The sequence below is a fragment of the Rhinolophus sinicus genome, linkage group LG06 (assembly GCF_036562045.2).
Source record: "Rhinolophus sinicus isolate RSC01 linkage group LG06, ASM3656204v1, whole genome shotgun sequence".
Taxonomy (NCBI): domain Eukaryota; kingdom Metazoa; phylum Chordata; class Mammalia; order Chiroptera; family Rhinolophidae; genus Rhinolophus; species Rhinolophus sinicus.
The window spans coordinates 59528761-59555704 of record NC_133756.1 but is presented as its reverse complement, the minus strand read 5'-3'; positions in this window follow the sequence as shown (position 1 = coordinate 59555704).

Genomic DNA, 26944 nt, shown 5'->3' with positions numbered 1-26944 from the left:
TTAAACAAAATATTATAAATGAGTTTCATGAAGAAGCAGGTTATAAGGAAGATCCATACATTTTAATTGAATTGCTATAAATTAGTGACATACTGTAAAAAACAACCAATGAAACAGATGTGTTTGTTCTAGAAAACAAAAAACATGATAATGAAAATGAACACAAATCAGGAAAGGGGTCACTACTTAATGAATATTATTGGGATAACTAAGTATCAATATCAAGAATTATGTGAATTATTAGCTTATGTTGTACAATGAAACAAAGCCTATTTTTAAACTGATAAGCTATGAGAGTATTACAGCCATGGAGTCTTGGAAGTCACTATTGTCAATCAAAAATAAGATATCAAAGTAGCATGCAAAAAAAACAGCCAAACAACACATATGAAATTCATAAGCTTACCATTCATTATGGAAATCAAAATGTAAATAACTCTAGGATCCACCTTCTGAATGAGCTAAAAGTGATTTATATAATAGAAATCCATACTTTGGGATTGTATAGAAACAGGTGTACTAACAATAGCTGGTAAGCTATAAAGTGGTATGTCTTTCCAGAAAGCAATCTGACAATATTTAAAAGCATTATTAAATTGTTTTGAATGTTGAAAAAATAGTTATAACTTGGAAATATAGTCTCTTTTCTCTCAAAATTCCAAATTTTAAAATAACAATTTATACATAAATGTTCAATGGCAGCACTTTAACAGCAAGATGTTACAAACAGCCCAAATGCTCAATAATACTGAGACGCTTAAGCAGATGATGGTGAACGCTATGTGGAGGGCCTCCTTTCTCTTTCATAACCCTCTCAGTGAATGACAGCACCACCTAACCCAACAGAGAAACCTAAGACTGTTTTCTGTACCTTATTCCAGCCCTTCCCCCATCTATTAGCATCCTAACTGGTCTTGCCCCAATGTCATACTCCTCCAACTCATTTTCTGCAGTGGTGCCAGGGTGCTAATTGTGAAATGTGAATTTACTTAAACCTATCCCCCTCCACAATTGCCCATAAAAATAAAATCTAAACAGCCTGGCATCCAATGTTCTCTAATACCTGACCCTACCTACCAGTTTATTTCTTCCCTCTCCCCACCTCATCACACACATGCCCTATTCTCTAAGCACATGGACAATTTTTAGTTCCACAAGTCCATCATGCTGTGACAACCTTATGCTTTAGCTTAGGATGCCCTCCTCTGTCCTCTTGTCCTCCTGACAAACATACCTCATCTTTTAACCTTAACCTTAACCTTTTAACCTTAACTCAAGCTTCACTTCCCTAAAAATCCTTCCTCATATAGCAGGGTTGAAATGTATGCACTTCACCTCAGATATATTTTGCCAATATGCAAAAATATATTACTATGTTTATTTTCTCTATATTATATTATTCCTGCTAATGATAGGGGCACCCGAATTTGTCAGTTAAAAGTAATTCAGTCTCTTTAGGTTTAAAACAGTTGCTTTCAGGAAGACTGGGAAGTTTCCAACTCCTCATGAGACAATTTCTTCCCTTTCAAGGAAACTCCTGCACGCACCACTACCACCACTTCCCAGGATGGCACCTGAATGCAAGGAAATGCGTATTTTCAACACACCTCAGCCTCCTCCCTGGCTTTAATGAGATACTTGCCTTATCAGGTTTCCAAAGGTATTGAACTGGTAGCCGCTGAGATATGGCTTGTCCAACTTGTTTTTTGTTTGTTTGTTTGTGGGGTTTTTTGGACATTGTGATGATACCAGCTGCAAAAATCTGTGACCTCTGGCATGGTCCCTAATGAGGAAGGCTCCTCATTCTGGGCCCACGGGCTTTTCCACTCCTCTGGTTGTTCAGCCCTTTAATAACCCTGTTCTGAGTCATGTGGCACTTCTAGATGTCCTCAGTGCTGGGTGCAGGCTGCTGGCACCTGCCATGCTGTCTCAGACTCACAAATTTAGACCCATCCTCTGCCAATGCTATTCTGTTCTTCTTGTGTCACACGGGATGTGACAATGTGATGAATTGACCCCGAACAATACGCAAAGAAACAAGGAACTGCCCCAGTTTTCTTGGTTGCTACAAAACCACCTGGCTCTTTCTACACGATTTCCCAGCCCTGAAGACAGAGTCCAACACTGATGACTAACCTCTTGCCCTTCTCCTCCTCTCCCCAAAGCACCGTCTCTTAGTGCTGGAATGGGTCTCTAATTTCCCTCTCTGACCTATAGGAGTTACTTACATCAGTGCTTCTCAAAAGTGGATGTGAATATAAATCACCTGGGGACGCTATTCAAATGCAGATTCTAATTCAATAGTTCTGGAATGGGGCCCAAGAGTCTGCATTTCTAACAAGCTCCCCGGTGCCTCCCACCAGGTTGTTTATGACCCCTCTTTGAGAAGCAGGGCTGATCATTCCTCTTTCACTGGATTTTATTTGCTTCCCCCACTCTACCTTCTTGGGACAATAATAGCAGGCAAGGTACAGGGAAAGGAAATAGGTGAGCAATGGGAAAAGATGTCAAGAGGTATTTCACAAATATTATCCCAGTTACGCTGACCACCACAACCTTTCCTCTCCCACAGGAACGCCGCGGCTTCTTTGAAACTCCTTGTATGCTGTACAAATTTCTGCCGTTGCTCCTGTATTTGATTATGTGTATTTCTCCTCCGCTATACTATAATTTCCTTGAAAGTGTAGATCAGAATCCCCAAACTGGTGGCGACAGGCTGCATATGGCCCCACAGATGTTTTGTGTTACCATCACAGTGTTTTTAAACTATATAAATTGGTTGCCAAATGCAAAGCTCTGATTCTCAGCCCCAACTGCACATTAAAATCACCTGGAAAACTTTCCAAAAATGTCACTCCTGGAGTCCGACCCCTCTTAGTGATTGTGCTTTAATTTGTCTGGGAAGGGTCCTAGACATCGCTATTTGTTTTTAATAAACTTTTTATTGTAGAACAGTTTAAGATTTACAGAATTATTGTGAAGAAAGTACTAAGTATTTTCCTATACTCATATCCAGTTGCCCACCCTTAACCTCTTACATTACAATGGTCATGATGTGTCACAATTAATGAACCATTCTGATACATTATTATTATTATTAACTAATGCTGTACTTTATTCAGACTTTTGTGGTTTTCCCGATGTGCTTTTCTGTTCCAGATCCCATCCAGGTTACCACATTACATTTAGTTGTCATGTCTCCTTAGGCTGCTCTTGGTCATCAGTTTCTCAGACGTGCCTTGGTTTTAATGACTTGGACAGTCCTGAGAACTAATCAGGTATTTTAGAATGTCCCTCACTTGGGATTTGTCTGGTGTTTTCCTCATGATTAGACTGGAGTAGGCATAAGTATTGTTTAAAGACCCCTAGGTTATTCTAATGCCCAGCTCATGTTTTTAAAAATCATCAATTTTAAGAATGTGAAAAGTTCACTTGAGAGTTCAGAATTCTGGCTTCTCTTGACATGTGGGGCGATCTGAACACATTGAGACCGCAATCCCTCACAGGAACAACCCACTGACGATGAAAAGTGGTTGCCAGCACCCTCCAGTTCTCCACAAATCACTTCACCATTGGCCTTCATCTCCTCTCCCCCAGTGTAGACCTTAATTTTATCTATTATGTGTAACATCTAGCTAGCATGGTACCTGGAACAAAGTATGCACTTGATAAATGTTTATTAAGAAAACGAATGTGTTTATAAAGGAAATAACATATAGTTACTGAAAATGGTAAATTTGTGTATTATATGATCAGGTTAAAATATTGGGGCAAGCATTGCTGATTGATTTACTCAACAGTCATTCCAACCTACTTTCTGTATTATAGAGACTTGGAGGCTAAAAGCTGCGTTTCCTGGGCCCTCATGCAGCTAGATGTCCTCATGGGAGGGTAGTCCTGACAACCTTAGCTTGCCGAAACTTGGAAAGAGGAATGAAGCCACATAAGAGGGAATAGGGGTTTTTCCCTAAGCCTAGTGGTGGAGACATTTGGTTATTCTGAGACCAGCAGTATCCCGGTTGGTACCGAGGCAGTGTGATTCTGGGGCCCAGAGACGACCAGTCCTGCTGTGTGGTTCTCAGGGTTGCTTCTTAAGCACAGCTTTGTTAAGTCTACTCTTTCATCCTCCGGACAATTTATCTGTAAATTTACAGGATGAATTCTGTTATCCTCATTTACTCATCTTAAATGATATAATAATTGGTCATAAACTCCTGATTGCTTACCCAGTACCCATTCTTTTCTTCACTAACGCCTATATTTGGGAAGTGTAAATATGTCACCCTCTAAAAACGTATGCTCTATTTCTATATTGCCTTGCAGAATGAATGGCCAAGGAGGTGATACGGGGGACTTTGGACAGGGCTTCTGAGAAAGCTCTTTAAAGGGATCTACTCTGCCAGCAGGTACTCACATCCTCTTCCAACTTGGATGTGATGTTTTCAGCACCAGTGGCTTCTGGTGAAGAGGGAAGCCCCGTGCTAAGCATGGCAGAGAAGAAAGCCAGAAGGAGGCTGGATATTGACGCCACTGTGGTGCCATCTGAGCAGCCCTCGACTACTTGCCTCCAGCCTTGCTGTTATATGAGAGAAAAACAAAACTGTCTTGCTTAAGCTACTAATATTTAGGGATCTCAGTTCCTAAGTGTATAGTAGTTCCTTAATAATATAATATAATGTAACATAATATCCAGCTTTGAGTGTTTTCAACCCTAGGGAAAGCGGCCAACTTGGACATCTCACGTGTCTAATCTCCTTTGAACCATCAAAGTATCTCCCTCCACCTTCCAAGCCAGTTTAAGGTCTCTGGATGCTTGTCTGGAGAGTCAAGCCTAAGAGGGTGAAGGATAGCCCTGTTGTCTGGCAAGGGGATTCTAATCAGTCCTTTCACATTTTCACAAATCCCACAGAGCCCTAGGGAAAGATTGAGGAAAGGATGGTGGTCAAGGCTCTGGACTCATTTGTTTACAGAGTGCTTCCTAAATATTCAGTGTGTGTGCACTGCTTTCCAGGCACTGAGCCCCAGCAACGGATGAACTCTCAGGTCTCTGCCCTCAGGGAGGGTACACTCTAGTGGGGCCTCTGCAAAGAAGCAGAGGTGGTACAGAATCAGCCTAGTGGTGATGACTGTGCCGGTGAAAATGGAGAAGAAATATGCCACCTGACCTCAGCCGTGAAAGCTCTGCAGCCTGGAATAGAGCCCCTGGTCCTTTTAGGGAGGGTTTCTCTCAGGCCAGCCGTCATTCTCTAATCGGCCCTCCCCACTGGGAGACAAGCTGGACATATGGCTCACCAGTTTCCCTGCTACTTTGTAAGTTATGGATAGGAATGCCAGCCCTCATATTCTGGGAATGGAAGAGAGAAAGCTGGGGTACAACGAGCTTGGAGAAGGGGTAGTAGAGGACTGGTTAAATATTTAGAAAATCTTGCTTTTTAGAGACAGAAGTCAATTAGAATGTACATTGATTATAACCATTCTTTTTTATAATTAAAAAAATTTTTATTGAATGTATTGGGGTGACAATGGTTAGTAAAATGGCACAGGTTTCAAGTGTACCTTTCTATAATACATCTGTATATCACATTGTGTGCTCAGATGAACACAGAAGGTGAACAGCATGGGAGGCACTTGGTCTCACCCACTTGTCACAGGAACTCTGGAAAAGAGGTATTATTATCTACATTTTACAAATAAGATCAATGTTCAGAGAAGTTAATTATCTAGATTGGGTACAGTAAGAAATCAAAATAGATCTATCGGACTCTGAGGTCATATTCTTTCCACTTCACTATTTTCCCTGTTCCATGCCAGCCTGCAGCTAAAGCCAGTAGAGAGTATTGCCAGTCTTTATTAAGCAAACCTTGCAAATTCAAAACATAGCCACAGCAGTCATCCCATAAGAAGTGTTGCTGACTACGAAGGAGGCTGTCCAGCTTGGAGGAGCCATATGCATTTAGGAATTTAGTGTTTTTCAGTAGTATTTTTTTTTCTCAAGAGTATATCCAATCATAAGAAATATTTGACAATGCAATAATTTGCACTTTTTTTTCTTGTAATTTACATGACCTGTTCTTGCTGTGCAGGGGATTTAATGCCAATTAATACGTCCCTAAAGAGAGAAAAATATTTTATCTTGCCATTTTCACCTGCTCAGTCTTTAACTAAGACTGTAGGGTGTTCAGCAATATTCACCAGTTAATGGAACTGAACACACTAGGGGAAATTAGAGGAAAAAAAGGGAGTTGCCAGAAATTTTTTCCAGATCACCGGTTCCTCCTAGAACTAATTAACTTGAGGCATGTAGGAAGAGAGATTGTATGTCTTATGGCCAGTAGGAGGGTAGGCTAGTTACCAACTGTTCCTCTCCCCAGGCTGAGGAAACTTACTCCCCCAGATAGAATCCCTCTCCACTATCCAGATCACACTCGGAATGTCTCTCCAAATTTGTACTTACCACACATCTATCACCTCAGTATCAGGAATGATATCCTTTCATTAATGTCTCTATATCAAAATTCAGTGTTGGTGGCAAAGGACATAAAAACAAATTCAAATTGGTTTAAGCCAAAGGGGGTTAAAAAAAAAAAAAAAAGAAATCTGTTGGCTCATAAAATTGAAATGCTCAGGTCCAGTGCCAAACTGATTTAGCCTGGATCCAGAGGCTCTAAAAATACCTTCAGAATTCCACTTTTCTCCATTAACTCTGCCTCCCGCTTTGTGGCTTAGGTGCTCTGTCCTGGCAATTGCAGACTCACTTCATTCTTACTATTAGTAATCCGGGGAGAAAGATATGTTCCTGGTGCTTCCCTCTTAAATCCTGGTTTCCTTCTGATTGGAGAAACCTGAGTGACTCAGTCACCTCTGAGCCAATCACTAGCTAGGGGGATTCAGTGCAGTGATTGGCCAGCCCTGAGGCACATGCTCCATCCCTGCTTGGGGTGGAGATCCTCTGAACCATGTGGACTTTGCCAGGAAGGGTGGCAGTGATTCTCTAAAAGAAATTCATGGAGGTCTTACCAGAAGAAAAGATGGGATGGATAGTACATGACCAAAAAACCACATGTTCCTGCAGGATCCTTACTGCCTACCATAGTGCTACTATAAAGACTGTAGGAGCTCAGAAGTCTTTATTAGAATTGATTGTTGAAGGAGGAGGTACTGCCTGGTGCAGACTATGCTTGGAGTCATGCCCTGCCTCAGGCACCCTATGGTACTGGTAAGTGAGGCCCATCTTGGCTTTCTTTTCACTTGGCTCCTCTCCTCTGAGTTCTGACTCCAGCCTGGTAAGTTGCACTTGATCCTGAGTAATTTTCTCTGTTTCACAACATGTCTTCTATTTCCAATCATGACCAATCTTCCCTCTTTCCACCGAAGTAGAGCTCTTTAGCAGGTCAGACCCAAGTTTCCTCCCTTCCTGGTCTACAGAACTTAAATGAGATACTAATTGGGCCAGGTACATTGCTACACCGGGATGAAGGAGGGGAAGCAAAGGAATGCCAGAACTGAAATTCTGTTCTCTAGATCCCCCATTCCATCCTCTTTCCAAGCAACCCCTGGCCTCTTTTCCATGGTTTATCTGGGTTAGATACGGAGAGTAAGTCCAGTGGCCTTTCAAGATGGCAGCAGTTAGTGTCTAAACAGTTACAGCTGCACTGGTAAAGTTCCATCTCAGAGTATTCTCTAATTGGCCCAGAAACATTGTGTCCTTGAAACAGTAAGTCAATAGCTAAATGTTATATAGCATCTGTGAAAAGACACATTTATCTCTAGGCGGCTGTGATTTTGGAAGTAGTCTCCTACTGCTCTCAAAGAACTCGGCGTTGACTCAGTCTTCTTATATTATAAAACTCATATGCTAAGTCAGCATAACCAGATGGTAGCAATCCTCTTTGTTTTCCTACAATAATTATTTTTCCCTGTCTTTCTTCCTAATTGATGTGCTCATTTAAAATTTTACATTGTACAAGTTCTGACAATCAAGTTCGCAAACTTATTGCACCGATGTTGCTAACCTTTTCTAATATCAGAGGGATTATTCATTGTGAATTTGTACCAACTGCACAAACAGTTAACCAAGTTTACTCTTTGGAAGTGCTGAAAAGGCTGCGTGAAAAAGTTAGACGACCTGAACTTTTCGGCAAAAATTCATGGCTCTTGCATCACGACAATGCACCAGTTCACATGACACAATGTATGAGGGAGTTTTTAGCCAGTAAACAAATAAGTGTATTGGAACACCCTCCCTACTCACCTGATCTGGCCCCCAGTGACTTCTTTCTTTACCCGAAGATAAAGGAAATATTGAGAGGAAGACATTTTGATGACATTCAGGACATCAAGGGTAATGACATCTCTGATGGCCATTCCAGAAAAAGAGTCCCAAAATTGCTTTGAAGGGTGGACTACGTGCTGGTGTCAGTGCATAGCTTCCTAAGGGGAGTACTTCTTCCTAAGGGGAGTACTTCAAAGGTGACCATAATTATATTTAGCAATGAGGTATGTAGCACTTTTTCTGGGATGAGTTTGCGAACTTAATTGTCTGACCTTGTATATAACAATAATTAAACTAATCATAAAGTTGTGCTCCAGAGGATAAAAATTCAATATATTTTCACCAGCCATATCTTTTAAACAAACCTGAAATTTAAGACACTAAATGTAGTTATGTATTCCAGTTAGGCATCATATATGAAGCTTGGAGCAACCAATAAACTTGGTTTCTTATGCATGCCAAGTAGGGACTTGTGAAAGAAAATGGGGAAGTAATCATCCAGGGGACAGAGAACTTCATGAGTACCTGAGGAATTAGAGTATCATTTTACTACACTTTAGTCAGAGGAAACTGAAAGTAAAATACAGCATAGCTTATAATAAGAGCTGTATTCCATATCTGTGCAGTGTATTTCTTCATAGCATTTTGTAATCCTTATCTTGGTAATCTTTATAACCGCAGGGGGAGTTGCGTAGGCAGTCAATGACTCCATTTTACAGATAAAGAAATTGAGGTCCAGAATAATTGAGTTTTTCAAAGTCATATACATCAAAGATAACACTGGGAATCAAATCTACTCTTAATTATCAGACAGTCCAGAACTTCACCTACTCATATTTTTAGATGCTAAGACCCACCCAGCTTGGTTATTAACCTTTATCCTATACACTGTTGTTCTTTCTGTCTTCCTTGAAATCTTGTTCTTAATATCTTCCCAGATGTCAATTCTCTTCCTAACACCAGAATTTTTTTTCTAATCCTTAGTTTTCTCTCAGTATAAATTGATTTCCTCTTTGTGTTTCTGAAGCTCATGAGTGCATTTATTTTACCAGCTAAAAGACATGAGACAAAAATCCACGTGGCATACATTGAAATGCAGTTAAGTTGTTAAGTGGAGCACAAAATGTTGCAAAAATCAAAATGCAAAGGTTGATGGATGCCCAGTGTTTAGGTTTTATGTTATTCAGCACTCATTTCCAGGAGGCCTGTGTCTGTCTGTCCCTGATAGAAGTCTAAATTTAACAAATTTATTTTTTCCAGCCAGTTTTAAATAACTATTAATTTCCCAAGAGTATAGCTTTCTTTAGGGGTTATAGTAAAAAGCCTTTGCAGTACCTCTCATGGTTAGGTGACAGAAGAGTCATGCCTTTGGTTTTTAAATATGCTTTTGACAGCCAATAAATAAAGTGTTCAGAATGCTTTCTATGGCTTGCACTATATACCAAACCCTTTCTTGATCATATCAGTTGTTCTTACACATATCGCAGCTTCCAAAAGGGGAAGCATTTATTTAGCATGAATTCCTTTCTAAAATGCAGGGTCTTCTAGGCCTTGTCTCCCTAATCGAAAATGTATTGTTGAAAATTAAGTACAGAGAATAAAGAATTGATATTTGATTAGACCTTCGATAGAAAGGTAGTGCATATTGGTTAACAACTTGGGCTTCAGAAAGACGTGGATTCAGAGCCCAACTCTGCTACCTTGGAAAGTCACTTGATTTCCTGTACCTGTCCCCTTACCTATGAAACCTAATGATACCTACCATGTTTCCCCCAAAACAAGACCTAACTGGAAAATAAGCCCTAGCATGATTTTTCAGGATGGCATCCCCTGAACGTAAGCACTAATGCATCTTTTGGAGCAAAAATTAATATAAGCCCGGTTTTATTTTTGGGAAAACACGGTACTTCCTGGCATCCAGGTGAAGCTAAAATTAGATGATGTATATAAAGTTTATTATATGAATAGCAATTATTTGAGGGTACGTTTAAAAAATAAATAAGACTTTTAACTGCCCTTGTGTGTATGAGAGTCTTCAAAGCTATTTGTCACTGACGATTGGTGATAACTTGAGCCATGCATCCTTTTCTGACCATTGTACATATATTGGCATAGATGAGGCCCAAGAGAACAAGTCACCAGGTATGCGTTTATAATTTGAATGAATACAGGTTCTCTGATCCGCTTGTAGTAGAGCTTTATACTTCCATAGGAGATGAGAGAATTGATTTTTCTCTCTCGACAACGAGGAGAGAGACAGAGTTCTTTCCACCTCCTCCAGGGTCACAGAGAGGTAGTGGTGTATCCTAGATTAGAGAACTGCACTGGTTATCTTGTTTTAAATAGAAAATTTTTGCAGATGTGATGGAATTCAACTTCACTATTTTTTGCAAATGATCTAATTTGAAGCTGAGGTTAAGGCAAAAAACTGAACTAGAGCTGGAGCTTATTATGCTTCCTCTGACACCACTGTGGCCATGAGGCAGCTGAGCCATCAGAGCTTGGATGTAACCCAAACTCAGTTTCTCTTCCTATTCTGTGTGGTGTATTTTACAAACATGCAGGAAAATCCTGTGGCCAATCTATACTTATATATAACCAACAAGGCAGCTGTAATTACCAGCTTATTTATGAGTCTCCCAGTCTTTCCTTCAGGTTCACTCTGTTACAGGTGTAGAGAGCCCTGTGGATTCCCTGCTGACCAGACTGCTGGTGCTCACAGCATGGATGGAGCTCAGTAGCACTTCCATTTCCTGTGTGAATGAGGCAGACATCATGGTGTTCTTCTGGTGGGAATCAGTTAGCTGCAGTCAGACCAATAATCACCTAGAAGCCACTGACCCCACCGTCTGGCCTACCTGTGGACAAACAGCACCATCACAGCCCCACCACGCGGCCATCACCACCACTAGGAAGCAAATCAATAAGACTCCTGCATGTGGAGGGCGGTGGGCAGTCCTACTAGAGGCACATCCTCGTACCATCATTACTGGGAACAGCCATGCTAAGTATATATTAGGAATAAGGTAGAAAGACTGAGGACGTGGAATGATTCAGGAAGCAGGAAGCAGAGAAATAAGCATGCGGTTATGTTGATTAGCTATTATTATTGTAACTTTTTAAAACCACAGAATGTATGTGTGTGTACATGAGGGCCAAAACAGTCAACTAGTGTGTATTAAGCAACAACGTTTATCGCAATATTGAGTTGGATGTGGTTGGAAGTCCATCAGAAGCATCTAAATTCTGCCCATCTTTTAAGGCCTAACTTAAGTACCATGGTTTCTAAAAGCCTACCAGCACAAGAAGAATCTCTCCTCTAACCTGACCTTCCATTCTATTTATTATCTACCAAAAGGTTTCATAATTTTTAAAGCCATAAAACTATTGACTGAGGACAAAACTTCTGCAGAAGCCAATATGGAAACCAGACAGAAGCAGAGGGTCTCTGTCAAAGTGGAGATGTGATAGCCTATGTATCTCTCCACTGATAGTCTGAGGAACACTGGGCTACCTTAGAATGGCATTTGAAAAATGCTTGCCTGTATCATGTATCTGCCAGTTAATTGGCATACATTATCATATGTTTTTTCCTAAGTCTTGTGCATGTGCTAACTAGATTACAAATTTCTAAAGGACAAAGACTCAAATGAAAGACAACAGCAAGGGCTGGAAGCTAGGAGATGGGGGTTCTGGGCCTAGAGCTGCCACTAGCCAGACCTTGCACAGGAGTCCACTCAAAGTGCTGGGCCTGCACAGGGCAAACTAGACAGTCTAAAAGAAATGTGACCATAATTCCCAGTTTCAATGATAGTCCTGGTTTACATGTGCTATAAACCAATTCAGGTAATTATTTTGAAGACCCCTTTCACTCTCAAAAGCCTCCCAATTTTGATGACCAATCATATAACGTTCTGCATTTAAGGCCACATTTTGATCCAGCATAGGACTAAGGACTTAATGACTCGATATATATTAAATTAATTCAGAAGAAGACATGTTTATTAACCTAAAAGAGCTCAAAAAATGAATTGAGGGGGTGACCTACACATATGAAGCTTCTAGAAATTAATACAAACCAGTATGTAGTGAAGAGTGGTAAATTGAGAGATAAACGAGAAGGGCTACAGGCAGACCTGTGTTCTCTGTACTACAGGCAGTCATTCTCATCATAGCACATTAGATTTTAACAACAGAGCCAGGGACAGAGGTCAGATGAAGAAAGGCCAGGACCAGACTCCGCGTGTAACGTGATTGGGGCAACAGGGATTACAAGGGAGTGTGTGTCAGGGAGGCAGAGTGTGGGCCTGGTTAGATGGCTAGCTGGTTGGCAGTGCGCCACCAAGTGAGGCAATCGGCGGCAATCCAGGCAGGCAGTTGGTGTCAGGGAGGTCCATATGTGGATAGACCAACAGCAGTGGGGGCAGCATAGTACAGGAAAGCCAGGCATTGGGTCCTGGCAACCTCATGCAGCCTCCAGCCCTGGAGGCTAGAACAGGGCACAGGGGTTTGGGCAGGGACTTTCTGAAAGTCGGGGGAAAGTGGATGCTATAATTTGGGCTGGCTTAGCTACAGGATATGCTGGGATCTCAATGGTGGGTGAACACTCAAAGAATGAGCTGAAAATTGGCAGTGACCAAGCAAGAGGGATTAATTTGGTCTTGGATGTGGCCCCAAGGAGAGAAGCCAGCTGTCCAAACCGCAAACTACGATCTGACATGGGTTGGTGCCAGTGTTCAAATCCATCAGCAGGAGTCCAATCCCTGCCTCTCCTGTTAGGCAGAAGCTAGAGCAAATCCCACGAGTTAAGGTAGGTCACTGCGCATGGCACATCCTTACCAGGGTGAAAGTTACAGTGGGTGAGGCTAAAGGTAGGGACTGGGAATCATGTCAAATCTTAGACAGTCAATCCAAAACTGGGTCATAAAACAAGAGTTCAACTGAGAATAGTTTCTGAGCTAAAGAGCCCAATGGGAGATTATGAAACTAGGAAAAAGGGTGAAGAATGGAGGGTCAGGGCACACAGGACACATCCCAGAGCAATTTCACGACAAAGTACAAACCCCTGTGGTGGCCTTATATGTAGCAGTTCTAACATGGGATGACATAGATGTACTTGAGCTATTGAAAGAAGAGCTGATGATGTGTGGCAACAACCATCTTCAGGAACAGATCATACATGTTGTCAAGCAGCAGAGGGGTCCCTGGTTCTGGGAGAGTCTGGACAACTGAACATGAGACTCCACCTAGCAGCTGGAGAGAGCAGGTGTAGCCCTCCAGGAAAGGAGGTAGTCAAGACCCAAGGCAGGATGTGAGGGCCTAAGCAAGGTAGACTGGGGATCAGGGTGGAGCGTCAGTCCAGGAATAAAAGTCAGGATCTAGGACAGAGCACAATCACATAGAGAAGACACATGGATGTGAGGTGAGATGGGAAGCAGGAGCATGTTAGACCTGCCCCGGGCCTACCAGATATTAGCCGAGGGCAGCAAGACTGTGGAGTGATAGAATTGGTCAATGCTCTGAACTCAGATTAATTGGGGTTTTCATCTTGATTCTATCATTTGCTGGCTGTGAGACTGTCACCTAGTTAATTAGCATCTCTGAGTTGTGGTTGCCTCATCTTTAAGATAGGGATAACAACATGTACTTGGCACGGTTGTTGTGAAGACTAAGTGATGTAATGTGTATGACGAACCAAGCTTGGTGCCTGGCACCATTATAGAAGCTCCATAAACAGAACTATTACTATCATTAAGACTAAGTCCAAGCCACACCTATTGGAAGGGAGGCAGATGGAGCTTTTAATACACTGCCAGGCAAGTCCAGATTACCAAAGGCAATGGATGATATCCAGCCTGGAGATTTAAAGCTTAATGGTGCTGAGATAGGCAGGGACTCAGAGTGGGCTTGGCCCCATAGAAAAAGCAACAGCTAGTTTTCTAAGAATAGGAGTTTAGAGTCAGAGAAGGACCAGCTTTGGGATACTGACTTACTGGCCTCCATTTCCAGTTCAAGGAGCACTGAGCCTACAGGCAGGATCCAAACAACCTTTGCAGAAGGAGGGAAGGGACACAAGATCAGGAACCAACCAGCTCATTACACTGAAAGCCAGTTGACCCTGTATTCCAAAAACAAACAAATGAATAAACAAAAACCAAACCCTCCTAATTCAGGATCAATGGTACCTAAATCCCACCCTCATATGTTCATTTTTTTGAATTAAATATTCTTCTCCCTAGGCATTATTGTTCCAAATGTAAGCGTTGCAGGATGTGGAACACGTTGAGTCATTCATAGTTGATGTATCCAGATCTCAATCTTCTGAGATGCCTGCAACTCCCCCAGAGGATTCATGAGGTCATCAACCTTCCCCACACACAAGGCAGTTAGCACCAGAAGAGAAGAGAAAGCATATTTAGGACTATGCAGCCTTCAGACAAAGTCGAATAAAGATGGACGCTCACACAGTGTTTGTTTTCCACTTCCTGCTCACAACAGGGTTTCATGGGAATCTAGTTTATACATTCAGTTCTCTTTGTGGGACAGAGGGTCCTAAATAACAAGAGGATTACAGGTGTCTGGTCCTGGGGAAGATGGTCTAGAAAAGAAGGGAGAAGGACATTGCACAATTTCCTTGCCACGGGGCCCAAACTTCTTTGGTCTCCAGACTACCCCTGAAGAAGCTCATACCTATAAGCCGTGGACATTAAAATGGCTGAGGCAGCTTGATTTTTGGCTCCAAAGCTACATTGGAAATGTATGTGTGTGATGTGATTGGCTTGCAAAGGTTAAGTTTTTGACCTGTGCTATGCATTATACAGTAGCCAAAGCCACACATGGCTCCCAAGCCCTTGAAATGTGGCTGGTCCAAATTGAGATGAGCTGTAAGTACTAAATACACTCTGGATTCCAAAGACTCATTACGAAAAGAAAAAAAGAATGTAAAATGTCTCTAATAATTTTGTACATTGACTACATATTGAAATGATAATTCTTGGGATACGTTGGCTTAAATAAAATATATCATTGAAATTAATTCCACTTTTTAAAAACTTTTTAAAAGTGACTTCTAAAGTTTTTTCATTTCAATGTGGCTCACATTTATACGAGGTGTGATCAAACAATACAGTGAATATTCAAATAAAAAATTATCACAGTAAAAGACTCATTGCCATTAATCCCCTTCAAAATACTCCCCCTTGCTTCAAACACACTTATCCTATCACTCTTGCCACTTTCTGAAAATTCTGGAAGTCCTCTTTTGTGAGCTGTTGTGGCTGCCTTGATGTCCTGAATAATTTTGACTGTGGGGAAGAGCCAGAAGTCCCACAGTGCAAGATCTTGTGAATAAGGTGGATGAGGACACACCATAATATTTTTATTTAACAGAAATCGTCATATACCAGAAGCAATGTGTGACACGGAGCATTGTCATGATGGAGGATGATCTATGGCACACTTTAAAACACACCCTCTCTTGACCGTAGCTCACACCCGACTGACTACACTGAACAAGTTGAAACTTGTCATACAATGTTACTAAAGTTCGACACACCACTTCCGGTATTGAAGATCCCTGCCTTTCCGTTGGATGGCACTGAGCAGCAGCATTCACTGTTTTTGTGATCACAATGAAAAGGCTCTGTGTCACACATCATTGCTTCTGGTACGACAATTTCTGTCGCATAAGGTGTGGCCTCATCCACCTTATTCACCAAATCTTGTACTCTGTGACTTCTGGCTCTTCCCCAAAGTCAAAATGACCATGACAGGTAAACATTTTGAATCGATTCAAGACACGGAGGCTACCATGACAGTGCAACTAAAGACACTCATGAAAGGACTTCCAGAACTGCTTCAGAAAGTGGCAAGGATGATGGGATAAATGTGTTCAAAGTGAGGGAGAGTATTTTGAGGGGGATTAATGGCAATGTGTCTTTTACTGTAATAAATTTTTTTTATTTAAACATTCACTGTATTTTTTAATCACACCACTATGCCTATTGGACAGCACTGTTTTAGACAAATTAATGAGTTAATTTTGCCCAAGGAGCCCCAGACCCTAAAGTTCTGGGCACTCCTGCTAATCTGTCAGGGTGGTGGGGACGTGACCTCTGCCCAGCCACAGAGGGGTCAACACCTCTGATGAGAGGGAGGGTAGTGGCTCCAGACAGTCAAAGATAACTGAACATTCCTTTTATCCCTATTCTTGGGATCTGTTAGGGAAGTGCTACTGGTATCTTGCTTCTTATGAGACGCAAAAGGCACTTAGGCAGTTGAGACTCTCTCCTATCCTTCGCCACCATCACCACCTTATGGTTCCTGCCTGTGTTGAGAAACAGAAACTCTGCACTCTCTCTCTTTTTTTTTTTTTTTCCCCACTGGTACTATGGAGAACAGAGTCTCCTTTAAAGCATCTCGTGCATTTCTGTCTTGGTGAGCTCAAGACTCTGTGTTAACACCCTCTCATCTAAATCCAAAAACCTGCTGTAGCTCTACTCGGACACTAGAATATTAGTTCATTATTAGATTAACAACGACACAAACTTCACCTTATTTCTGTATTCATTCAACATATATTTGTGTTTCATCTACTACTGCCCAACATTGAAGAGAAGCGCTAACAAGCAGACAAACAGCTAACAAACGGCTAACAACCCAGCTGTTTGTTTACCAGCAGTGTTTGATGAGTCCATCACTCTCTGCTTTTTAAAGAACTTGTTTCACATGTGGCCTCTACATATCCCATTATCTTAGTTCTTCCTAGTTTGCTGTCCATTCCTCCATCTCCTAAACTAGTTCCTAATTGTCCTGATCTTAGAATATTAGAGTTCCCTTAGTCTCTCGGCCTCCTCTTTTTTTTGTCACAAGGTACATCTCTGTCCCAATGACTGTAAATATACTCTGTGCCCTGACAACACCTCATCTCCATGACCAAATGCCTGGTCCCAACCTCTGTTGTGGACCCCAGACTCATGTAACCAGCTCACCCTCCAACATTTCCACTTGGATGTCTACTAGGCATCTCAGATGTATCACATCCAAAGTTAAATTTTGGTTTCTTCTCTGAAGTCTGCTCTAATTCCATATATTGAGAATCTATTCTTCTAATTGTTTAGATTTAAAAAGAGAAATCTTGGGATCATCCCTGAATTCTTTTTCTCACATCCCATTTCTAATTTGTCAGCAAATCCTACCAGCTCTACTTCAAAATCTATCCACTTCCTGACCATTCTCTCCATCTCAACCTCTGCTCCCTTGGGTTAAACCATTGTCATCACATATGGGGGATTATTACAATTGCTTCCCAATTGGTCTTCCTGCTATTATCGTAGCCTTCCTATAGAGTCTGCTCTTCAGTCAAAAGCCAGAGTGACTGTCATGCAGGGTGCCATGCAGGGTCTCAGCTCCTGCTCCCCATATAAGAACGCAGGACATGGTGAGGCCAAAAAGGAACACCCACGGAGCCATAGATAGGGGAGTCATACCACTATAGTCTCATTGGCAGCTGGGTTGGAGAAACAGGAAGCAGGAGCCACACTATCTGCAACCTGCCGTTCACTTGTCTCTGCTAGCCAACCAACACCACTTGCTAGCTGCAATCCGCCATGCTAACTGCAGTCCACGCTCGCTAGCTCAGCCACCATCTTCTTGCTAGCCCCCATTTTCTACTAGTGTAGCCACGGCAGTTATATTAGTGACCAATGGCTCACTGGTTACAGCTGATGGCCAACTAGCCACAGTTGATGGCCATTTACTACCTGAGCCAGCACCCCTCCACATGAGGCCGAGAACCTGGAAACTGCACTCCTGGGTCTGTCCCCACAGTGACCCTCAAAAACTGTTAAGTTCTAGCATGTCACTGCCCTGTTCAGAACCCTCTCCCAACAACTTCCATCTCCCTCTACGTGAAATCCACAGTACTTACTGCATCTCCCTGACCCACCAATCTCTCCCTCACTATCTCCAACGCAGACGTTCTGGCTTCTTTGTTTTCCTCAAACATATCAGCCAAGCTGCTCCCACTTCAGAGGCTCTGACTTTGCTGTTGCCTCTACCTGGAAAACTCTTCATCCAGATATCTGCATAGCTTGCTTCCTTACTTCTGTCACGCCTCTGCTCAGATGTCCCCTTGTCCAGGAGACCGTCTCTGACCATCTCGCATAAAGTAGCACTCTGCACCATACCTTTCTATGCCCTTACCCTGCTTGATTTTTCTTCCTGGAGGTCATCACCACCTGATGTGTTGTATATTCACTCGCCTGTTCAGTGCCTGCCTTGCATTAGAATGTGAGTCCTCTGACACCAGGGAGTGCATCTTTTGTTCACTGCTGCCTCCTAGCATCTGGTACAGCACTTGGCACATGGTAAGTGCTCAATAAATATTTGTTGAATACCTGAAGGCAAAGAAGTGGTTTTCCTTTATCAAGATTATTATTATAAGAGGCAAACAATAAACACGTAAACGAATAAAATACTTAAAATTACAAGTTGTGGTGAGTCCTGGGAGGAAGCGAACAGGTGTAGTAGGGGAGAACCTACGTTAAATAGGGTGATCAAAGGGGATCTTCTACAAAGAATAACATGTAGTTTGAGATTAGAAGTAAGAGATGGGCCAGCCCTACAAATGGTGAAAGAAGACCATTCTGGATGGAAAAAATACATTCAAAGCAGGAATGTGTTTGATGCCTTCGACGAATTGAAAGGGAACCAGGGTAAAGAGGAAAACGGCAAGAGACAATGTTCAAGAGGTATCTGGAGACCAAACCATAAAGAACCTAGAGGACTAAGGCGGAGTTTAGATCTTATTCACATTTTGGTCTAAGGTTAGACATGGTAGTGGCAAGTGGAGAGGAATATTTGACATGGTGTACAGAGATGGAATTTGGATCCAGACCATTAACTTCAGACCATTAAGCACCTGCATAAAGTTTCTTAGTTGGGAATGGAGTGGTCCTCAGAAAGAGAGTATAGACTGATCACCCTGCAGCAGGGCTTCCAAGATGCCATTTCCTGTGCAGGAAGCAACAGCATTCTCCCTCCGTCAGAAGCAGCCCCCATTGCTCCAGCTCTCTGTTATTTGGCCCCCCTTTAATTATGTAGTCAGTTGGACCTCACACTACAACAAAATAAAACACATGACACTTCCAGTCCCGTTGCCTCGTCCTGCTTCTCTTCTCTGCATCCTCACAGATGTCCCTGGGCCTTTGCTCATGCTGCTTCCTTGGGGGGGAGGGGGAATGCCCTGTACCTTATCCACACCTAAATCCCAGTTCTAGTTCTAAAATAACCATAAAATCAAATTTATAGGCCTCGATTATGATTTCAAATTTACTTTGTTTATTACTGTAGTTGGCTTAATAATCTCCCCTCCCCTACTCCCATGAGATAGCCACATCCTAACGTCTGGAACCTGGGGATGTTATTTTATGTGGCAAAAAAGGACTTTGTAGATGTGACTAAATTAAGGATCTTGACATGCAGAGATTATCCTGGATTACGTGGGTACATCCTAGATATAATCACACGTATCTTTACAAGACAGAAATGGGGAGAAAACATAGAGAAGAGGAAGGCAGAGACTGGAGTGATGTAGCCACAAGCCAGCAGCCCCCAGAAGCTGGAAGAGGCAAGAAACAGATTCTCCCCTAGAGTCTCTGGAGAGAGTGTGACCTTGTTGACACCTTGATTTTAATTAAGCCCAGTAATACTGATTTCAGATTTCTGGGTCACCAGAACAGTAAGAGAATACATTTCTGTTGCGTTAAGCCTCCAAATTTGTAGTAATTTTTTGCAACAGCCACAGGAGATTAATATAACTACCTTGCACTTGACCTTGACATCTTGTCCCTTCAGGTCATCATTGCTTCCCTACTGGCTTTCCTGGTGACTTGCTAGGTATTTCCTGTTCTCTTACCCTTCTTGATGTTACACCTACCCACTCATATTTATCGCATACTAGTGTCACAGGGTGTGTAGGTATTTTCTTCCTCCTGTTCTCTTCATCTTAAAGCCACAAGCTCAAGCCAGCCAGACTGCAGGTAAATATCTTACTGGTGTCAGTATCCAGGAGAGATCATCTCAGTAGGCCTGGGCTAGCTGGGACGCTAGTTCAGTACTCCACAGTGAGATAGTAGAGTCTGGACCTGTAGGTGGTTTGAGCCAGTGAGGTTGTTTTGTGTTTTTTAATTTTGACAATACTAGGTGCCTGTAATTGTGATGACAAGAAAACAAAGGCTTTGGGCATTACTGTACCCAGGAATTTGGGGACCTGAAATGCAAGGGAAAACTGATAAGACTTAATATCTGAATAGCTCTAGAGGATGAAGAAAATAGAAACAGCAGGTTTTAAACCCGAATCACTGGAAAAATAAATACTAGTACCGTTTACAGAAATGGACATGCTAGGAAGCAATGATAGTTTCAGAGACAAAAATTATTAATTTGTTATTTGAAATATTGAGGCTTAGGTAAGTGGAAATGACCACCTGAAAGGTAATCTCCAGTAGAAAGTTTCCTCCTTAACTCTGGTGATTCCAGAATCCTCTCGTCATGACTTTATCGCAGCCCTAATAACCCTATATCATGATTCCTCCTTGTCTGTCTCCCTAACAGTCTGTGAACTTCTTAAGAGATTGTGTCTTATATCTCCAGCACCAAATATACTAAGTAGGTACTTAATAAATACATTTGTAAATGAATAAGGGAATGAGATTGAGCTCAGCCAAAAGGTTCAGTCTGGAAATGAAGATCTCGGAGTTCATAGCCCACTGGCACAGGTGGCAGATGAAGCCATAATAAAGAGCACAGCTGAAAGGATGACAGTTTGATCTGCTGTCATCTGGGTTCCACAGTAATAGGAGGTAGTTCTAGTTGATTTTTAAACTTTGACCTGATATTCTGGTGTCAAGGATTATCATAATCAAATAAGGAAGAAGACAAGAGTCTGAGGCATTGTCATCTATCCAGAGCTTTCATGAAACTAAAAGTAATTCCTCATTTGCCAGCCAGTTCAAAGTTCACTTACCCTTATCACTGTTGTCATGCAACATTATAATAAGCATCAGTCAGAGGCTTAAAAATATTCCATATGTGACATATCTGACTTCTGGGTACTGGTAATTATATTTTATGTCATATAAAAGATCTGGTCAGGTAGAAAGCACTATAGGGAATATATATATATATTGTTGGATATTACTACCCCTTAAAAGCTGCCAAAGGTATGTAGCATTCTGAAACACTTCAATTATATTCCCTTATATTCCCAGGCAGATCCTTTTGATACCCCCTGTAGGCATCAGGATATGGGGATCAACTTCTTCTTAATGCCAAAAGAAATAGATAATAATCCTGGCTGTTTTAGACACTGTTCTTACCTTCCTGGCCTGAACCTGCAGTTGGAATTCCCTGGGAATTTTATGATATATTGACCAAACTTAATTAAGTCAAGGATCTGCTCTCTGTTATCAATCTGCCTTAGCAGAACTCTACCCACAGTTATTCGATTCACACAACGTTTACTAAGCTACTAATAGTACAAAACCCTGTGCTGGGCTTCTGCTAGACACGAAGAAGAATAAGACCTCATCCCTGTCGTCCAGCAGGCCGATGTCTTGGAAGTTAGGGTGTATGTACTTTAACACAGGAGACCTAAGACAAATACTGTAAAAGAAATGTAAAAAGCTATCAACTTGATCGCAAAGTTTATCCCTGTTTGTTGGGTTGAAATGGCCAAGATCAAAATTACTTATTTGAAATAGTAATGACTCTATCTGTAGACGTTTAAACACTTGTTCTTTTAAGCAGTATTCACGAGAAATACTGACTCCTTTGGTCCTCAGTCACTTCCTTATAATTAACTCAGACACGTTCTTCTCATGACCATCATTCTTATTCCTCTACTTCTGGAGCCCCTGTTTGAATGTACACAACTAGGACGGGGATTACCTTTTAGAGAAATGCAGGGACAGTTCTAGGATGTCCTTGGGTAGCTTTTGTTTCTGTAGTTGCAGAATTCCTTTTACACATTCTTTTTTATTATGATTTTCAGTTACAATTGACATTCAATATTATTCTATATTAGTTTCAGGTATACAGCATAGTGGTTAGACATTTATATAATTTATGCAGTGATCCCCCCAATTATTACTGATTTCCAGTTCCAATAGTTCAGCATCTTGTTACCCGGAAGCTTTTGACCACTAAGATTCAACATTCACATGGCATGAGTTTCCTTTCCAAAGGACCTTAGCAAACTCTTTCCCACTCTTTCCTCCTGAGAGAAACTAATATTCTTACATGTCTTCACCACTACCCACGCTTTAAGCCAGATATTCAAGAATTGGATGAAACCAAATTTCAAATAGACATCACTCCACCCTAACTTTTGAGAGATAATTATGTTTGAAGAAAATCATAGATATTTTTCTGAATTTCATTTTACCTAATCCTGTCATATAACTTTAAGGTAAACGGTACTTCAGTGTGTGTGTGTGTGTGTGTGTGTGTGTGTGTGTGTGTGTGTATCCTAATGTATATACAGTATATCCTCACTTAACATCGTCAATAGGTTCTGCAACTTTAAGTGAAATGACATATAACGAAACCAGTTTTACCACAGGCTAATTGATATAAACAAGAATTAAGTTCCTGCACTGCTGTAATGAAACATTAAAAAAAACACTGTTATTCGAGGACCTGCTGTGTGTGTGTGTGTATGTGTGTATATCCTAAAGCGCATATATAGTGTGCATGTGTGTGTGTGTAAACTTGTAATTTCAAAATTGGTTATTTTCAGAAACTGCACCTGCAATTAGAGCAGACTACAACAAGGCAGTAAGTGCTTTGATTGCGTTACACACACAGACTTCCAGACTTAAACTGTATGTGTGGTTAACTCAAGAAGAGGATACCATGCTTTGCCTCCACACGTTAGCTTGAGAAAGTCAATTAACCTAAATCCTAGTAATCTTTACAAAATAAGAGTGGTAATATCTGCCCTCCTGAACTTTGAAAGTGGTTATGAGGAAAAATTGGATTATATTAATAAAACCACTTTATATAAAACAAGGGGGTTGCAGTTATAATTATAGTCATATGTCACTTAACAACAGGGATACCGTCTGAGAAATACATCACTAGGCAATTTCATCATCGTGTGAACACCAGAGTGCACTTACACAGCCGAGATAGTACAGCCCACTACACACCTAGACTGTATGGTATGCACCACTGCTCCTAGGTTACAAGCCTGTACAGCGTGTTACTGTACAAAATAACATGAAATTACATCAAGGATAAGAGAAAGCAATGCAATCAAGAGATGCAGTTAACACGAGAGGTGTGAGGCTGCTGCTGCTGTCACATGGCATGCTGTTTTACGGCAAACTTTTTTTTTTTTAAGTAGAAAGAGCACACTCTAATGATAAAAAAGAATTTCAAGACTTTATTTCACTAAGAGGCAACTTCAGATTCTTGGTCTCGTTTGGAAGCCTCATAACAGGCATTCCACTCAGTTTTACCAATTTTAGCGCTGTTATTGTCCAATTTGGTTTTAAGAAAATGAAGTTTGGGACTCTCAGAAGTTCCCTAGAGTAGCCACTGAATTCCTGAATTGCTTTTAGTCAGATCTGCCCATTTAACTAAATATGTGCATGAAAATTGACCTTTGCTTTTAACCAGGTACTTTGCTGGGCTCCATGGAGGAGAAAGGGTCTTAAAATATTCAGATAGCTGAGATCCCATTTTTCAGAAACTTTTCTCTAGAACAAAGGGCCTAAGACAATTTACAACAGCTCAAGCAGCCTGCAGGTCAGATGCCAGACAGACTCACTCTAAAATGGTCTCATCACAGAGGACCAGGCTGAAGGCTGAAAGCCAGGTGTAGGAAAATAAGCGACCCTCGGAGGGTCCAGGTGTAGGCTGAGCTGGGTGGCACTCTTCTTAACGAGGCGGTACAGTTTAATACTGGGCCAAACTAACTAATTTCAGTAGAAATAACCTCTGTCCCCCAAGGGGTTTTTAGACAAAAGCCAGTTTAGTCTCAAAGGACAATTTGTTTCCAAAGAAACCAGGTGGATGTGCCACATCGAGTACCCATAGACAACATATAGACAAACATTTTAGGCCTCTTTAATACATGCACACACATACACTCATACATAAAAACAAACCTCTAAACAACTCCCAAATAAAACCCAAAGAGCTTCAAAACACAAGAAGGGGAAGCTCAATTCCAGGTAAAAAAAATTAAAACGAAATAATTAAATTAAAACAAAATAAAATAAAAATGATAGAAAGTATAATATGGTAAATACATAAACTAGTATGTAGTCATTTATTATCATTGTCCAGTAGTATGTTCTGTACATAATTGTCTGTACTATACTTTTATACGACTGGCAAAGCAGGTCTGTTTACAGCAGCATCACCACATACACGTGAGTGATGTACTGTGTGATGACGTTACATTGGCTACGACATCGCTAGGTAATAGGCATTTTTCAGCTCCATTACAATCTTATGGAACTACCATTATATATGTGATCCATCATTCACTGGGGCATCGTCATGTGAGGCATGACTGTGTTCAAAAGTGTCTTCTAGACCTTTGGTTGCTTTGCTATCTATAGACCACCAGGCAACCTAGCTATTATGGGTATTGAAAGTGGACTTTTTTGTATTTCTATTAAATTTACATATAATCTTGGACCCAAAATATCTAAGACCAGAATTTATTCTACTCAGAAAATTCTAGAACTTTACCAGTCACGTATTTAATAAGTGTTCTATTAAGTGTTCCTCTGTGTCTGGCACAGCAACAGGCCTTGGAGAGTCTAAGACAAATAATTCAGAGTCCATGCCTGTAAAGGGCTTGGAAAATAGCCAAAAGATACAAATGAATACATGCAATAAAATTTTATAGCTGCTATCTAGAAGCATGTATGGAGAGGAAACAGCACAGAGGAGGGAGTGGTTGAGTCTAGCCGTGGGTGAGAAGTGTGACAAACTGCTGATTGCCTACCTAACCATCATCCTTTCCTCTTCCCCTTACATCACCTCCATTAAATAGACTTGAAAGTCAAATACTCCATTTCTCACCCTCCCTAGCAACTAAGCGTGCATGTGACATAGCTGTGTTCAATGAGATGTGTGTAAATTTCTGGGAAAGTGTTGCTTTCTCAATAAAAGGGCTTGTGGCAGATTGTGTTTTTCAAAGATGGCCACAACAGTATCTCCCACCCTACGTGCTCTTCTTAAAATGTGATCTTGAATCTCCTCCCCTTAAGAGATGGGGTCAATGTCCTCTTGCCTTGATCTGGGAGTGAGCTTTGTGATTATTAGCCAGTAAAGAACAGTGGAAGTGATACTGTGATATCTGAGGCTAGATCATAAAATCACCATGTATTTCCACCTGATTCAGTTAGGATACTTGCTCCTGGAAGCCAGCACCCATGTTGCGAGGAAGCCCAACCTAGCCTATGCCAAGAGACCACATGGAGAGATGATAACCAGATGTTCTGGGTGACAGTCAGCAGTCAGCACCAACTACAAGACATGTGAGTAAGGACAAATGGCAGCCCCCACCACTGAATCATGCCCAGCATTCAAGTCTCCCTTGCTGAGATCCCAGACACTGTAGAGCAGAGACGACCTTTCCCCACTGGGCTCCATACAAATTCCCATGCCACAGCATCTGTGAGTATAATAAAAGGGCTGTTTTACACTACTTAACTTTGGGGTGATTGGTTTTGCATCTGGGATGCGGATATGACTGGCAGTACTTTTCTGTCTTCCTCCAGCCTTGATTCTAGCTGCTGAGCAGGGTAGGAGTGGGGAAAGTCTCAGACCATGTGGGGAAAGCATGATGTTGGCCCTCATTGACAATGTCTGATCTGCTGAGCCAACACCCACAACTGTCTATCTCCAGACCTCTTGAAATGTAAGAAAAATAAATAAGCTCTTGCTTGTTTATGCCATTGTACGCCAGATTATCTGTTACTTATAGTTAGAAGCACCCTTAACTCATACAAGTGATCCCTACTGGTAAGATTTGGTGGATTCGTGGGGAATAAAATTTGATTTTAAAATGTCAACGACTGTCTAATCAGAATGAAATTAGGGATAGAAATTTAGCCTCATCTTCTGAGAAGTTTGGCTGTGAAGAAAATGGGAGACTTTTATTACTGATGGATTTTTGTCTTAAGGACACTATATTCCTCTGATTTGAAAGAAAAAATATGTTGTCATATAGACATGTCCTCAGATGACTATCAAGACAGTGGCCTTTTCCATCTGGGAATTTTCCAGCCCTATGGAGTCCTGGGCCAGTCTAACCTAGTTAAATTCTTGGCAGCAGCTTGTTTAAGCCTTGCCATGCAGAGTGCCTGCATCGTGATGGTCAAATGGACTAGTTCGTTGCCTATGTGAATCAATTCCTCAAGAACAATACTACACATCACCCAGGGCACAGGGCAGTTCGGTGACCCATAATACCTTCCATATGACCAGCTGAAATATTTCTGCCGTAGTAATTATGAATTTTCTCATCCATCTTTCCCATCCACCACAGAACTGCAATTGTGCCTATTGGATAAGCTCCAGGTCAATCTCTGGGACCCACCTCATGGGGCAAAGACTTGAGATGAAGTCTCTTTAAAAATGTAGCTA